This window comes from Squalius cephalus, assembly GCF_949319135.1.
Source record: "Squalius cephalus genome assembly, chromosome: 2".
NCBI classification, from domain to species: Eukaryota; Metazoa; Chordata; class Actinopteri; order Cypriniformes; family Leuciscidae; genus Squalius; species Squalius cephalus.
Window position 1 is genome coordinate 25,495,634 of NC_137123.1, and position 15,092 is coordinate 25,510,725.

The window sequence follows — 15,092 nt, forward strand, 5'->3', positions numbered from 1 at the left end:
CAAGAAAAGCTGCATTATGTGTGAAATGCACCACATCTTGAATTTATACAGCAGAACTGGATCCATATTTAAGTTGGAGATTCTCCACTTGATGTTAAAATAATCTGCTTGAGCTCCAAACCAAGGCCTTATTGTTTTTTTTGCTTTGTTTTTGTAAGTCCTTGAAATGGTCATGGATTCCACTCTGACCTTAATTGTGGCATTCTGAGAGAACATCGGGAACTATTCTAAGCAGACACAGAATAAACAATTGAACCGAATAGGCATTCACTTCCGTTCAAAAGCTTGGGGTGGGGAAGATTTCATGCTCACAATGGCTGCATTTGTTTGATCAATAATACAGCACACAGACATATTGTAAAAATGTATTTCAATTTTAAAAAACTGTTTTATATTTTAATATAGGCTATATATATATATAATGTGATTTATTCCTCTGTTGACAAAGCTGAATTTTCAGCATAATCACTCCAGTCTGTCACATGATCCTTTTCTAATATGCTGATTTGCTGCTCAAGAAACATTTCTTATTGTCATCAATGCTGAAAACATTTGCTGCTTGATTTTTTTTTTTTTTTTTTTTTTTTACTTTTTTTCAGGATTCTTTAAAGTTCAAAAGAACAGCATTTATTTGAAATAGAAATATTTTGTTACAATGTAAATGTCGTTGTCACTTTTTTTAATCAGTTTAATGCATCCTTGCTAAATAAAAGTATTCAATTCTTTCAAAAAAAATCATATTAACCCCAAAATTTTGAATGGTATGGCCTCAGACTACGTTGGGGCCTAAAACTGGAGTATAAATAATGCAGTGCATCAGTGTGGATTTGTAGAAGTGTGTCATAATAAAGATTAGATATTTGTATATTTGTTTTAAGGGGGTTTGGGGTTACATACCTATTTGCCTTATAATGCATTATAGATTAATCCTTTCCAAAAGCACAATCCAAAATTACCAAAATATACGTAGATTTGCATCATATTCATTATTATTAAAGGGGTGGTTGATTATGATTTCACTTTTCTAACTTTAGTTAGTGTGTAATGTTGCTGTTCGAGCATAAACAACATCTGCAAAGTTACAACACTCAAAGTTCAAAGTAAAGGGAGATATTTGCTTTTAAAGAAATCGTTTTTTAAGGACTACAGCAAACGGCTGGTAGGGACTACACAAGCTTCCTCCCGGGTTAGTGACATCACTAACCCTATCATTTACATAAACCCCGCCCCCGGGAACAAGATTTATAGATTATCATGACAGAATATGCTAATCAATGACAAGAAGATAATTACACATAAGCTACATAAATTCATCAACTAACCATTCAGAAATGTCCTGTTGCTTCTACATGTTGTCACCTCTTCTTGAGTCTCTCCATCATTGTCTGACTCTGGTTTGAACATAAACATTGACATTTCCAGTGCATGTCTGTGTGAGGTAAAAGGACAGGAGCTCTTGAAGCTCCGCCCCCTGTGCTGAGAGCAGCAGCTAATTTGCATTTAAAGGGACACACACAAAAAACAGTGCGTTTTTGCTTACCCTCAAAAAGTGACCATTTTAACATGCTATATAAGAATATCTGTGGGGTATTTTGAGCTAAAACTTCACACACACACTCTGGGGACATCAGAGACTTATTTTACATCTTGTGAAAAGGGCATTACACCACCCCTTTAAATATTTGATAAAGCCTGAGAAATGGAATATTAGCTGTTGCAGAGACCTTAAACCTCATTTGATTTGCTATTAAATTGCTTATACTTTGGGCTAGTTCTTTTTTAGCAGTAAACTGCCCGGTGGCTACCGATATGTGAACTTTAACTGTCACTGATGTGCGACATGCATGGACAACTGTGGAATTCTCTATGTTGTATAGCTGCTGAAAGTTTTTGTGTGCCCTAGGGTCAAGGGAGTTACCTATGAACATATGAGCTATATTGAATGACTCTGACTCAACTACTGAATGCTTTAATCCACAAACTCCCATACTGACTGGTTGTGTCGAGGTCAGTTCTCAACATATGAACTGAGTTTTAAAATCAGCTGAGTTTGATTTCCTGGGTGGGGAACTCCTGTTCCTGTAATCTCCCACATTGAAATGAAAGGTTCAGATATGACTGATGCTTCACTGGCCCACAAAGTCTGATCATGAGTCGTCCTGGTTTAAGAAATATAGGAAATTAGTTAATTATTTATAACATTTGCCTTCAGCGTGTCAATTTCAAGTTTAAAAATAGACACAGACAAAACACAGACAATTTATTTTTTAATCAACAGATAATATTTCACTGACCTTTAAAAAGCTTATTTGAAAGCATGAACCAGCTATCACAATCACTATTTTGTTCTTTAATTATGCTGTAATTCTGAAATAGTCTGTTTTTCAAACCTTCAAGTGACACATCCATCTATAGTGACCTCAGGAAGACTTCTAAACAACGAACAGAAACGAGACTGACAGAGATGGACCAAGACATTAATAATTCACATGTTTTTGAATGCAATGTCAGTTCTGTGGTAACAAGTGAATTGATCCATCAAGATTCTAATCATACAGAACAGAAATAATCTCCACTGACTTCACTAGAGTCAAAATTGTAAATTACCCAACCTCATATTTTGTAGATCATCTTGAAAAATGCATGTGATGGCTACTTAAAAGAAAAATGATAATTCATACAAATCAAAAGACACTCATTAATACTTGAACCATTGTAATCTGGCAATATGAGGAAATGATGCTTTAAGTGTTAATTGATTTTCATAGTAGCCTACCATCATAGGCTTAAATAGGCTAAATAAGAGAACTAAAATGAGGATATACGAAAAAACAGAAACAAATGCAAATAATAAACAAAAAGTATGAAAGAAAGAGATATGACAGATTAATTTATTAACAAAGGAGTGATTTGATAAATATTAACCTACGACTAAATTGTCCGAGAAAAACTTAGCCTAGCCAAGGTAATTTATTTACGTACAGGGTTATCTATTTATTGTTGTTTATAATATTTAAATTCTTTATATATATATATATATATATATATATATATATATATATATATATATATATATATATATATTTTTTTTTTTTTTTTTTTTTTTTTTTTTTTTTTTTTTTTTTTCCATAAACTTCATTTTTGGTGGAATTCCCCTAACTCGATTCCAATCAATCCAACACGAAGTATCACAGGTGCCGCGAAAAGTCGTTTCGAGGCATATATTAACAATGTCTGATCATTCACACGACAACGAATAACTGCGCTTAAGTGCGTTTACATTTATAGGCCACATTTTTGCGGCGTAAAATTACGTTTTTCTTTCGCTTGCATTTAAAACAAATCAGACTCGTGTCCCCGCCCAAGCGGTGTCGGTGAGCTGAACTCCTGTTTCACAGGGGAGGGGTCAGACGCTTCACAGTGGGACGACGAGCAAAGAGAGGAGTGAACAAGGGGAGCGAGATAGATTGGTGGGTTTTTAAAAAGACTGCTTAAATTTGTTCATATCACGTTTCTTCTTTGTTTTGCTTCATCCAGGGGAAACGCGTTACAGGTCACGCGTTAGAAAGCGAGCTCATAAAATAGGACAGATGCATCTGGCGTAGCGTGGGGCTGAAACGCCCAAATATAGAGCAGCAAACGTTTGGAATTACAATCACTTCCTACCGCTTGGAAAATCTGAAACTGGCCATAGAGAAGCCCGTTTCGATAGGCCACGACCTCACATCGGGACTTTAACGAAACCAAAAACAAAGGTAGTCACTATGGAAACTCTTCTGTTTGTTCTGATCTGTCTGTTGGCTTTCTTTGTTGTCCTCTGGTTTTCCTTGTTTGGCCTCTTAATAGTGGAGTAGAACAAAGTTAGCCAGCTCTCCATGTTAGCAGGCTAGTGTCGTTAGCTGCTGTGCTAATCGAAATGGCACGAGCGTGAGGATCATTGGGACGGAGGAAGCTTGTTTTCCTGAAATTCCCTAAAGTTCATCTTTAAATCGAGTGAATAGTCTTTTTCTATTATTGTAATGCTGGCTTCGTGAAAGAGACCCTGATAGCGGAGCGTTTCGGTGTTCCCCCCCCCCCAACCTTATTGCAGATATCCAGGATAAATGGAACAGATAAAGTTATTGGTTTTGAGAACTCTAGTTTTATGTGCTTTAGTAGATATTATTATGATGTTCCTGTATTAATTGTGCTCATGTTAAAACCAGAATGTCTGCAAATGAATCCCGAAACTGATTTGCATTAGGATTAACGTTAGCTTCAGTGCCTCTTATCTATAATGTGGCGATTTCAATAGTTTATACACCTCAGTGAGACTTTTCTTCCATTTTGCACTTTCAGGACCGTAATGTATTTTGATAGGGTTGTCAGTATGATTTCTATATGTGAATTGAAAGTGGATAGTAATGCATTTGTGGGTGAATAAATGGCAGTGAGTGTGAAATGTTCACTGCAGTGAAATAAAACGGGTCAAGGCCCATTAACACACCTGAGTTTGCGGAAGTCACCTGACCATTATAAAAAGCATTGTTTTTTGATATCGAGTTAAAAAATATAGTAGCCAATGTATTTTATATATTTATTTTAAATAGAATTTAACGAATACGTGTGATTCTTAATGAATTATTGGCTTAAATTGAATTTTTAATATTACTTCCAATTGAGAATGAATATATTTGAGTTAAATTGTGATTTTTAGCGCAGTATATTGGCTCTATTCACATGTTTTGGATTCAAATATGGAGGATCACATTCGCACTGCTTCACCTGAACTGATCGGAGACTCACAGGTGCAACGAGACTATTTCTCGGGTTTACTTGAGTTTGACTGCGACTAGTGTTTTTTTTTCCCAGAAGAGGGCGAAATTCGGGCAGATAACTCATCGGGTATATGCAATAATCATTACGAAAAAAGTTTGGGAACCTGTTGAGTTAGTATTTTGAAAGGGTGTGAATGTGGGGGAAGGGAAAGGCGCGGTTCTCTCCGTGTGTGGGGGGGTGTGTGTGTGTGTTAACAGTGACTCTCATTTACACACAACCCGTGTGAGTAGCAGGTTAAACGGTGTGTGTGTGTGTTTAACCTCACGTCCAGTCTTAGAGTCCAATGAGAAGCTCAGCGTGAGTCAGTGCCGCTCATGATGCTTATCAGACCCCGAGCAAAAAGCCTCAAAGCAGGAATGTTTGGGATTTTTCATACTCGTCTACCTTGACCTGAGAGAGCCGGTACATGTGTACACTCGCCCGATTTGGGACGCCCCCCACCCTTTGAGGGAGCTCAACTCTCCTGGCCGTTACTAAAGAATTGGTCAAAAGCTGTGAGGGGAGGTGTGTCTTTGAAGACGACTCCTGAGTCCTCAATGACGGGGGTAACCAAATAGTTTGACCGCTGTAATGACCGGCTATAATGTGAGCACCATGCAGGGTGTGTCTTTCAAGCGCGGAAGGACCAGCGCTGTTATTAAAAACACTGTTTAATCATTTCTTAAGTAACATGAATACAGTTACAAAATACAGTTAGCACTTCATACCTGTACGTAAAAGCACTGAGTTGTAGTGTCAATGCCAAAATAAATCAGTAAAGTGACTTACAAAGATTTTTATTAATTTAAAAAAAGAACTAACTCTAAAGAACAAATCTGAACCTAATGCATTAAAGGTAGGGTTGGCAATTTCGGAGAGGCTAGCTTTGAAAGCATTAGATCCCACCCTCCCTTCAGAGCATCTCCAAAGCTGTGCCGCCTCAAACACATGAACGCACACTGCAAAAGCAGACTCTGCAAAGCACGAGAGTGTGTTAAATTACCTCATGTCTCCAAGCACATAGTATTACAATAATATTGAATGTAAACAACTTGCAGAGCTCTGACTTGTAGCTACCACCTGACTACTTTGCAGATTCATTTAGACATTGATGGTGTTGACATAGAAACGCATAATCCGAGTCTGAGGACACGACCAGCTCTGAGCAGAGCGTCACAGGAACTGCCATCTCTAAATTACGGTTATGACATGGCGTGAACGCAGCAAAAGCTCGTTGTTTTGGTTCAGGAGGAACTGTAAAAGGTTGCTGCTGTTTGTTTGTGGCGCTCTGTGACTGTCTACGGCTCTGCATATATCTTCATGGAACGCGCTGATGTCTGCGTGTGATGTCTGCGTGAGCAGGGTGCACGGAGATATGGAAAAACATAGGCTGACAGGCAGGTAGGACATCGTTTTATTGCATTTGGACCTAATGCAATGATTGGAATTTTTTATTTTTTTTATTTTTTTGGTCCTGAGACTAACTGAAGATATGTTTTTTTTTTTTTTTTTCTTCTTCTTTTTTTTTTTTTTCAATATAAATATTTAGACCACTTCTATGATTGATTGCTATCAGGATCTGAAGAGTTTTTCATACCAGTACAGAATAATTGAGCTTTGTATTGCTGTATGCGTCAATGCAACAATTTGACTTGGAGATTTGAGTTTTTGTTGTTATTTTAAATGTTGAGAAAAGTTTTGAAAGACTAAAACAACTGTTCAGGACCTTGGCCATTAAGTGTGCAAAATTTTGTCTATGAAGTTAAGCTAAAATTACAGATCTTGCAGAATAAATTCAAGACCTTTTGCAACTTATTATATTTATAACATTTTAAATGCATATTTTAAATGCATATTATGCATAATATATATATATATATATATATATATATATATATATATATATATATATATATATATATATATATATATATATATATATATATATAAATACAATTGTAACTGTAAGAGTAAGGTGTTCTACTTCATATTGGGACTGTGGATATTCACAATATGCTACAGCCTCATACCTTTTTGCTCAAAGGGATGGTTCACTCAAAAATGAAAATTCTGTCTGTCGTCATTTACTCACCCTGTATGATTTTCTTTCTTCTGCAAAACATTTTTTAAAGATTGTTGTTCAAAAAACAAGTTGTTTTGGTGACCATAGACTTCCATTGGATGGACAATAGAACATGGAGATGTTTCTCAATCATCTTTAATATTCCATAGAATATAATTCTATTTTATAATTAAGATTTTAAATGATATGAGGGGGATTAAAAGATGACCATTTCATTTTGGGTGAACTATCAATTTAAACATTACGTGTTGTCAATGGCAGCTTATTTAGCAAGAACAGGTTAGATGGTCTGTATAATCTTAAACCTCTTATCTTATTTTATAATACATATTTGAAGAGAACCAACTAGCCAGTCTTGTACTTATTACTAGCAACAGCAGTCTCAAAAATAGATTTTTGTCATTGAAGTTGATCTCATCAAACCCAGTTTGTAAGTAATAACTGTTAAAGAGTTAGTTAATGTTTGGATTACTGTTTTTTAGAAGTTGAATAGGATATGAAGGCTTTACTAGCCTAAATAACAGTTATTCTTTCAAATGTATTGGTAAGTCCTATGTACTCATAAATTGTTCATATGATGATAATTTTCCAGTTCTATCAAAAATGGTCTACTCCAATATATGAATTATATCTCTGTTGAACCAATTTGGCAAAATAAAAATGAATTGGTGCTTGTTCTATTGCATTTCTTGCAAAGGAAAGAGCTGTGTGGAGAGAAATAGTGCTAGTAATAGTTCTTCCAAGCAAGGAGTGCATGGTTTAAAAAAAGCACGTCCTCTTCTTTTCCCTCAGTGGTTACAGCACTATACTTTAGAATTTCAAATTCCAGGAAGTGACAGGAAAAGAAAAGACACTCCGCCCATAGTTGTTACCTTTTACCTGCAGTAACGTTCTCAGGTTGATGTTTAAAAGGAGTTACGTCACCGGCACTCCCATTTCCTGGTCTATGCGGTGTGACTGCAAGCCCTCTGAATAAGTAAAGGTTATAATGTGTAATGACTGATTGATGTACATGCTAAAAGGTCAGTATGCTTCCCTAACGCTTTGAGATTTAAACACACTAAGCATGGGTAGTGGTTAGAGTTATAGTGGGTTAAAGCACATGGCTGATCGTAGATCAGTTGGCTGCGTGTGTACCAAAGTTCACTGAGCATTAGTTTGGAGCCAGGCCAGTGCTGATGGTGTTGCTCTTTACATTTCAGCATTGCCTGAGTCAGCAGAAACCAAAAAGTGTGCGTGATGTTTGGTGAAATGGTGCTAAAAATGCTCTCATTGGAATTCTCTCATTGGTATGTGAATTTAAATGGTGTTTTCCTACTCGACACCTGTATTGACTTTGTCTCAAAGTCACTCCATATAAAGGCACATCATAGTCAGCTTATTGTTTTTCTTCCCATAATCCACATATTTGGAGCAGAAGTCAGCAGCTGTTGTCTGAATTGCCTCCCACATGCATTTGATATGATGATCATATTTGACTGCCTGTTGCAGCTGCAATCTGTTTTACAGCATGATCTATTTACTTGTCCTTAATGTGTTTAAACTGTGTTAAAGTTTGTCCTGTTATACTGTATCTTACTGTAAGTATTATCTCGGCCCAAGGTGTTTAGAGTTTGGATGGTCAGTGGCTTAGGTGTCTAATTCCTTTGCTATCCCATTAGAGGACGCAAATGATTAAGCACCTGACTAATTAAATTAAACAGGCTTATGTCTAATACTACCAGAGTTCTAGAATCAAGTGGTTTTGATGATGTGTTGGTGATGTCACACAGGGTACTTTCCCTTTAATCCCACCAGAGCTCAGGGCAGTTTTGGTGCATAATGAATCACACTTTCTTAATGTGGACTGGCATTTGACCAGATGTGTTTTTTTGTTTTTGTTTTTGCATAGTTCAGCACACCGTGTACCTGTGGTGTTAAATCATGTTTTATGTGATTTGTCACCAAAGTTTCAGGGTGTTCTAGGTCAGATCTATTTAGAGAGTCGTCCCATGGCAGTTTTCTCCTTAGAAGACGAGAACTCTTGCAGTTGTATAGCGTCCTGTGGAGGCCTATTTGTAATGCGCACAGGCTATGTCCGAAACTTGAAAAATGCGGCATCCGTAGGTTGGAAGGCATCAATTACATGTTCAAGTTCAATGTTTGTGTAATATCCTGTATATATATATATATATATATATATATATATATATATATATAAAATCTTTTTTTTTTTAAAGGGCAATAGGCCTAATCAAAAAAATATGCTTTTAAAAAAATAATATTTGCTTTGAATTAATTTTAGATTGTTAGGTGTTGCATTGATGCATTACATCTACTAGAGACATTATGACTGTACCACTACACTACTTGTTTTGTGGACTTTATTGTGTCTGAGTTTGCAATGTGTCACTTCCTTGTGATTACAGTTAGGTAGTTGCATCCAAATTGGCATGAAATGGATATTCATCTTGATAAATATACTATGTTTTCTAGATGTCCCTTAATGATCTTATTGTGACAGAAAAATGCATGGATTAATCGTTCTTCTTTTTATTTAAATACTTTATTTGACCTTGTAATATTTCATCAAAATAGTATACCTCAGTTTTCTGGAGAAATGACAGTCCACTCTGGTAATGTATACTGGACTTCTCCAATAATTTCGTACACATAATGTACACAGGCCCCTTTCTTTCAGTCGACCGCAAGGTCATGTTCAGATCTGCCTCCATGCAGTCAACCAATGCATTGATCCAAATCGATGATCATTTTTACTCTGATGTACATCTCAATATGGAAGATATGTCATTTGAGCTTTTATTTTGGAAATCAACTTTACGAATGCATCTTATTGCAAATCTAGTGAAATGCTCTAGCCTAATCGTCAACTATGCAAATGTGAAAATGGTGCGTAACTGGTGCCCGCTACATTCCCAAATGCACGCTAAACTCAGCACATGCACAGATGGAGTTCACTGCATTCATTCACTGTGAACCGGTATTGAGAATCGAACCCGTGTAGCTGATCGGGTGAACGAAGTGCGTACTTATCGCACTTTCGATTTTAGTTTGTTTGACAGCAAATGCGCAAAACACGACATTTAAAGACCTTTTATGTTATTATGAGAAGTTTAAATGTATTTTCGGGCTGCCACAGTCTAGTTAATGAATGGGAAGCACTGAAATCTATTTGTGGTGGTCAATGTTGATATTTTGGTGGGGTGCCACAAATATATCAATGTATGGGAAACATTGATATTCGTACCCAAAGATTACAATTTAGGCGTTTTGTTAATACTGCATTCAGCTGGTCATTTTCGTGAGGGGGAAAAAAACCACATCCTTTCTGTCATCCTGAATAGGGTTTATTTTGTGATAATGTCCAGCTTACTGTACATCAGCGCACATTACAAACTACTTGCTATATGAACAAATGGACAGGAAATAATGATTTAAGTTAAAATGATAATGGGCTGAGACCACAGAGTGATACAAAAGATGTGATACTAACACTGCATAAATAAATAAAAAAAATCGAATCAGAATCAAGTATTGCTAAGAGCTCTATCACATATAGATTAGACACTCCCTTCTCTATGAGTGCATCAGAAGTCTTTTGTTGTCTAAATGATGCATGCATCAGAGCCAAACGGTCTGAGATGTGAATGAGTCATCGGTTACACACACTTCAATCAGATGCTTTGGGAAAGAATGAGGACATAGGCCTATGTCATAGAGAATGCAACGAAAGAGCGACATATAAGGAAAAAGGAAGGGAAGTGTTATCCAGTTATTTTCAAGCTGCCAGAGGAGCTGAGACAGGATCTGACATGCCACAATACAAGCTGGAATGTGTGTGTGTGTGTGTGTGTGTGTGCGCTCATTCCTCGCTTTCTACGAGAGTCTGTTTGCTTTGTGGGGAGGGAAGTCGAAGAGAGGTGGAAAAACAGTTTCAGTCCTAGTTGAAACTGACTGCTGCGTCTGTGTTTTCGAGGACAATGCGATCACACCCACCCACACCCCCCTCAGCGAACTAAAGTCACCACGGCATATGCACGCCCCGCTGCTGTCCCTCTCTCAAACAATTCTCTGTAGTGGACACACATTTGCTATTGTTCTGTTAACCACTAAGCAGACAGCTGCAAATATTTCCTCTCTCTATCTCTCCCTGTCGTGTGCTGGGTTGAGTTAGCTGCCTGAGTCTTCAGTGGCTACAGCACTCTGTGGGGCGGAGCTTTTCCTATGCTGCTGTTTTGTACATTTTTGGCCTTGACTCCCTGCTTGCTTCCATTTCAATCCCGCTCTCATGATAGCCACTGTGTGTTTTGGGGATTCTTTTTCGCTCTTGGATTGTTGTGCTTTTGTGGTCTCCTTAAAATAGTTTCTGACATGCACAGTAGTTTTTCTGTTTGTACTTTAGTGGATGCTTAGAAATTCTCAGTTGACTTTGTGCTTTATTTTTGCAGTGGCTTTGTTGCAGATGTAGGGAAGGTTCAATCCCTGCAGATCAGTAGATAAAGGTTTAAAGCCAAAATTAGTCAACGTGAAATCAAAACTGACAATTCTTTTAATTTTTTTGTTTGTTTTTTTTATATTGCAGGATTTATTATAAATGATTTATCAGTGTACATGATGTATCATGTGCCCTCGTAATCTTTAATCAAAATAACTTCCCCTCCCTCTTGCGGGACATCTCTTCTCTGATGACTGGACATACTGGTCTTCTCTGGCGCAAGGGCGGGTCAACCTGTCACTCACATGACATCACAGCAATACAGCATCCAGTCCATTTCCAATGGACAACATCAAGGTCTTTATACAAGGTCTTTGATTCAGTATTCCCTAGAGGTGTGGCGAGATTAAAATGTGTCTAGATTTCTCGTCGAGGTGAAAAGTTGTCGAGTGTGAGGGTGAAGTTAGGATTGAATATGCCACCGCCACGTTAACAGTACGCATCCACTGTTGTTTTGCTTTTTATAGAAATAAAAAACATTAATTTAGTTGGATAACGGTCACTTCAATCCCATCCAGCTCATCCAACACGAGCTTCTGAGTTTTACGTAGTGCAGCAGGAATCTAAGTTCACTGATCACGTGAAGGAGAGTAAGTGACGAGAGGATTCGTAGCACAACAACGAATTCACAACAAACGCGATTTCAATACCTTTTGAAAGCGGCTTCCTGATGCATGCAAATATCTCCCGATATGAAAGCTGTGTAGTTGTAACCACCTCTTAGCTTGAAGAAAATGTTGGTTTCTATTTGTACTTTGAATATTGAGAGAGTACTTTGATTATGGTTGGACTTATTGATTGCACTTAATACTAAGGGGAAAAAACTGTTGTTTATTTTTATTTATACTGTTTTTATTTCTATAATCAATTTGTGGAAAGGAGTTCAGTTGAGGTCAGAAGTTGTAGAAGCTCATAAATCATGTACAGTTCTAAGGTCTGAAGAGACTCATACGGGAGAGACGCCAGTCAGAGCTTGTGGCAAAACCTTTTACAGCGCTTGAGTATTGTTGTCTTTTACTGCATATAATTCATACTCCAAGTAGAACTGAAATGACTGAATTATTGAAATGATTTATTACAAGATGATTAGTTAAAATATTTCAAATGCACCAGCAGACTATTTTTCTAGACATGTATTTCGTAATTGAGGATTTCTTAAAAATACTTTGTAAAAATCTTGTCTCGTCTCGTTCTCGTGAGCTAACGGTCTTGTCACACCCCTAGTATTCCCATAAAGATCCATCTGTTTTGGAGTGCTTTGACTGGGTGTTAAGAGACTTGTGATCTTTATTTTAGATAAGGATCTTTTATTTTAAATTGTCTGCCTAAAAAAAAAAAAAAAATTCTGCCTTTCACTCACCAGTGTGACGTTGTTGTGTGGAAAACGACCGAAGATGTTCTGAAGAATGTTCATGCTGTTCTTTTCTATACATCAAAGCATCAAGAAAAATGACTTAAGTACCCTAAAGTGGTCCACATGGCTCATGCCTCAAGTTAGTTTTATGAAGACATTAAAACTGTCAATATTTACTCAACCTCATGTTTTTCCTGAAGCCTAAGTGTTCTGAACCCATAAAATTTGCTGCTAAAATATAAGTCCTTTATTCAGTGATAATCTTTCCATCACTTAAAACTATTGTCCCTCATTTGTGATTGCACATACTCGGGCACAATTCTTTGTTCTTCGCATTTTGTCCTTCGAAAATGCGAAGATTGCAAGCTGTGTGACTTGGAGACAGGAGAGTTTGGCTGTCACTGGACACGCATGAACATGTCAACTTTTAAGTCTTTGATTTCAAACTGTTAGGCTATACGCCTAAGTCTCCCCTAAAATGGGCCTGGCGCTCTCCCTGGTATTTAGTGGATTGTTTAACACCACAAATTTATTATCACATTTCAAACACATAGAAAGGTATAGAAATTCTACAATGATCAAAAAAAAAAAAAAAAGCACTGGTATCGGTTCTGTATCGGCTGATATTCAGATATGTTATGACAAAGGTATCGTTGCATCCTTACTACTTTGTTAAAAATACTTGGGTTAAGTGAGTCAAGAAGTTCCTTTCTAAAGTATAAATCTGTTTTTTGCAGTTCACATTATTTTTAAATTGAAATACACATGTATAATTTCTGCAGTGACATTCTGCAAGTATTAGGGGTGTAATGATACATCGTTATATCAAGAATCGCAATAAAAATGTGACTACTGTTGATGTAAACGGTATGATTTGCAATAGTTTGTTTTATCCAAGACTCAGCTTACTGTATTTTTTAGATATGATTCACCCAAAAAATGTAAATTCTGCCTTCATGTACTCACCCTCATGTCATTTCAAACCTGTAAGATTTTCACTCAACTTCCAAAAACAAATGAGAGAGATTTCTGTCCCTCCATTTAAAGTCCATTACTCTTAAATTGAAAAGATCCCCCCAAAAATTATAAAGGCATCGTAAAAATAATCAATCGAGTGGTCTAATCCTAAATCAAGCCTTTTGAAGAGATATGATGAACAGATTTACGACGACGTACACTGACGTCAAATGCTTGTATGACGTGTGAAAACAACATGAGTGAATGCAGAATTACATTTTTTGGATGAACTAACATTTACAGTTTATCGTAATAGTCATTTCGACATGCGATTAGAACTGATTGCATTGATCGTCTAAGCGTTGCCAGAATGGCACTCCTCAAAGTGAAAGCGCAAATATAATTTATATCACATTTAGTTTTTAGTAGTATGATTAGTCAAAGCATTTTAGATGGGTTATTCTTAAATGTATTGTGCAATAATAGCGGGAGAGGCGGGGCATAGCGAGCACTGCGAGAGTCTGGGAACTGTAAGAGATCCAACAAATGCCTGCATTGAAAAAAATTATAATTTCTGTGTCATTACTACATTAAACTACTATATATAATTTATAATAATGCAGTGGGGGAATATTTGTGGGTCCTGATAATAAAGTAATACTATTTTAATCAAATTAAAAAACCTCTCCTTTATTTTGGCTTGAAATATCACGATAGTATCGTGAATTCAGTATTGCAATTTGTAATATCGCAATATTGTAATTTATGTATCGGTACACACTCAGTCACCTAGTATTTACTAAATAGGGTAAAATTTTATAGGCTAATTTTGGCCACCCTGCTCATCGCCATCAAAAAAATCCATATTGGTCAACCACTACCGGATATGAGTTATAGATTATTCATGGTGCAGTAATAATGGCATGAGGATGAGTGTATGTTGACGGAATTAAATTTTTGCGTGAACTACTCCTGTAAACGGTTACGTGGTTGTACTTTCATGCAGGTGAGCTTTGGGGGAATTTGGTTATCATGCTTGCCTGTTTATTTATTTAAACTCCTTTTTAGCATGTTTTATGTTTTGATTATCTTTTGTAATGATGCATAGTAATGATTCATGGACGAGGGCAGGTGCAGCTATGGGCTCGTTTCTCTTTCACTTTGGCTTAACCGTAATAAACCTGAGAATTTGGGAAGTTCAATTATAAATGGTCGGAAATAGTCAGGTTCCCTAGAATAATTTATCACTTTCTTCCCTTTTTTGTCATTATTGTAAGCTAATGTACATTGCGCGAAGCCGGCATGCAGCCTTTTTCTAGGTAGTTCTTCCAAGGAACCCTATAAACCTCTCAACCTGTAGATCAGATTGACTCCGCTACCCGTATATGACGCTGTGCTGAAATCAG

At 36.8% G+C, this 15,092-nt stretch overlaps 1 protein-coding gene across 15 annotated transcripts in view; it reads left to right on the forward strand.

Moving 5' to 3' along the window:
• The first annotated feature begins 3,398 nt into the window (after positions 1–3,398).
• The window catches only part of ctnnd1 (catenin (cadherin-associated protein), delta 1), a 30,909-nt gene continuing 19,215 nt past the window's right edge, over positions 3,399–15,092 (forward strand). For 4 of the 15 annotated variants that reach the window (XM_079897261.1, XM_079897270.1, XM_079897269.1 and 1 more), the window contains exon 1: positions 3,409–3,755. The gene's annotated coding sequence lies outside the window, so the exon portion shown is untranslated. Of the gene's footprint in view, positions 3,756–15,092 lie in introns of all 15 variants that reach the window. The other 11 variants (XM_079897268.1, XM_079897271.1, XM_079897273.1 and 8 more) reach the window with 6 other exon arrangements.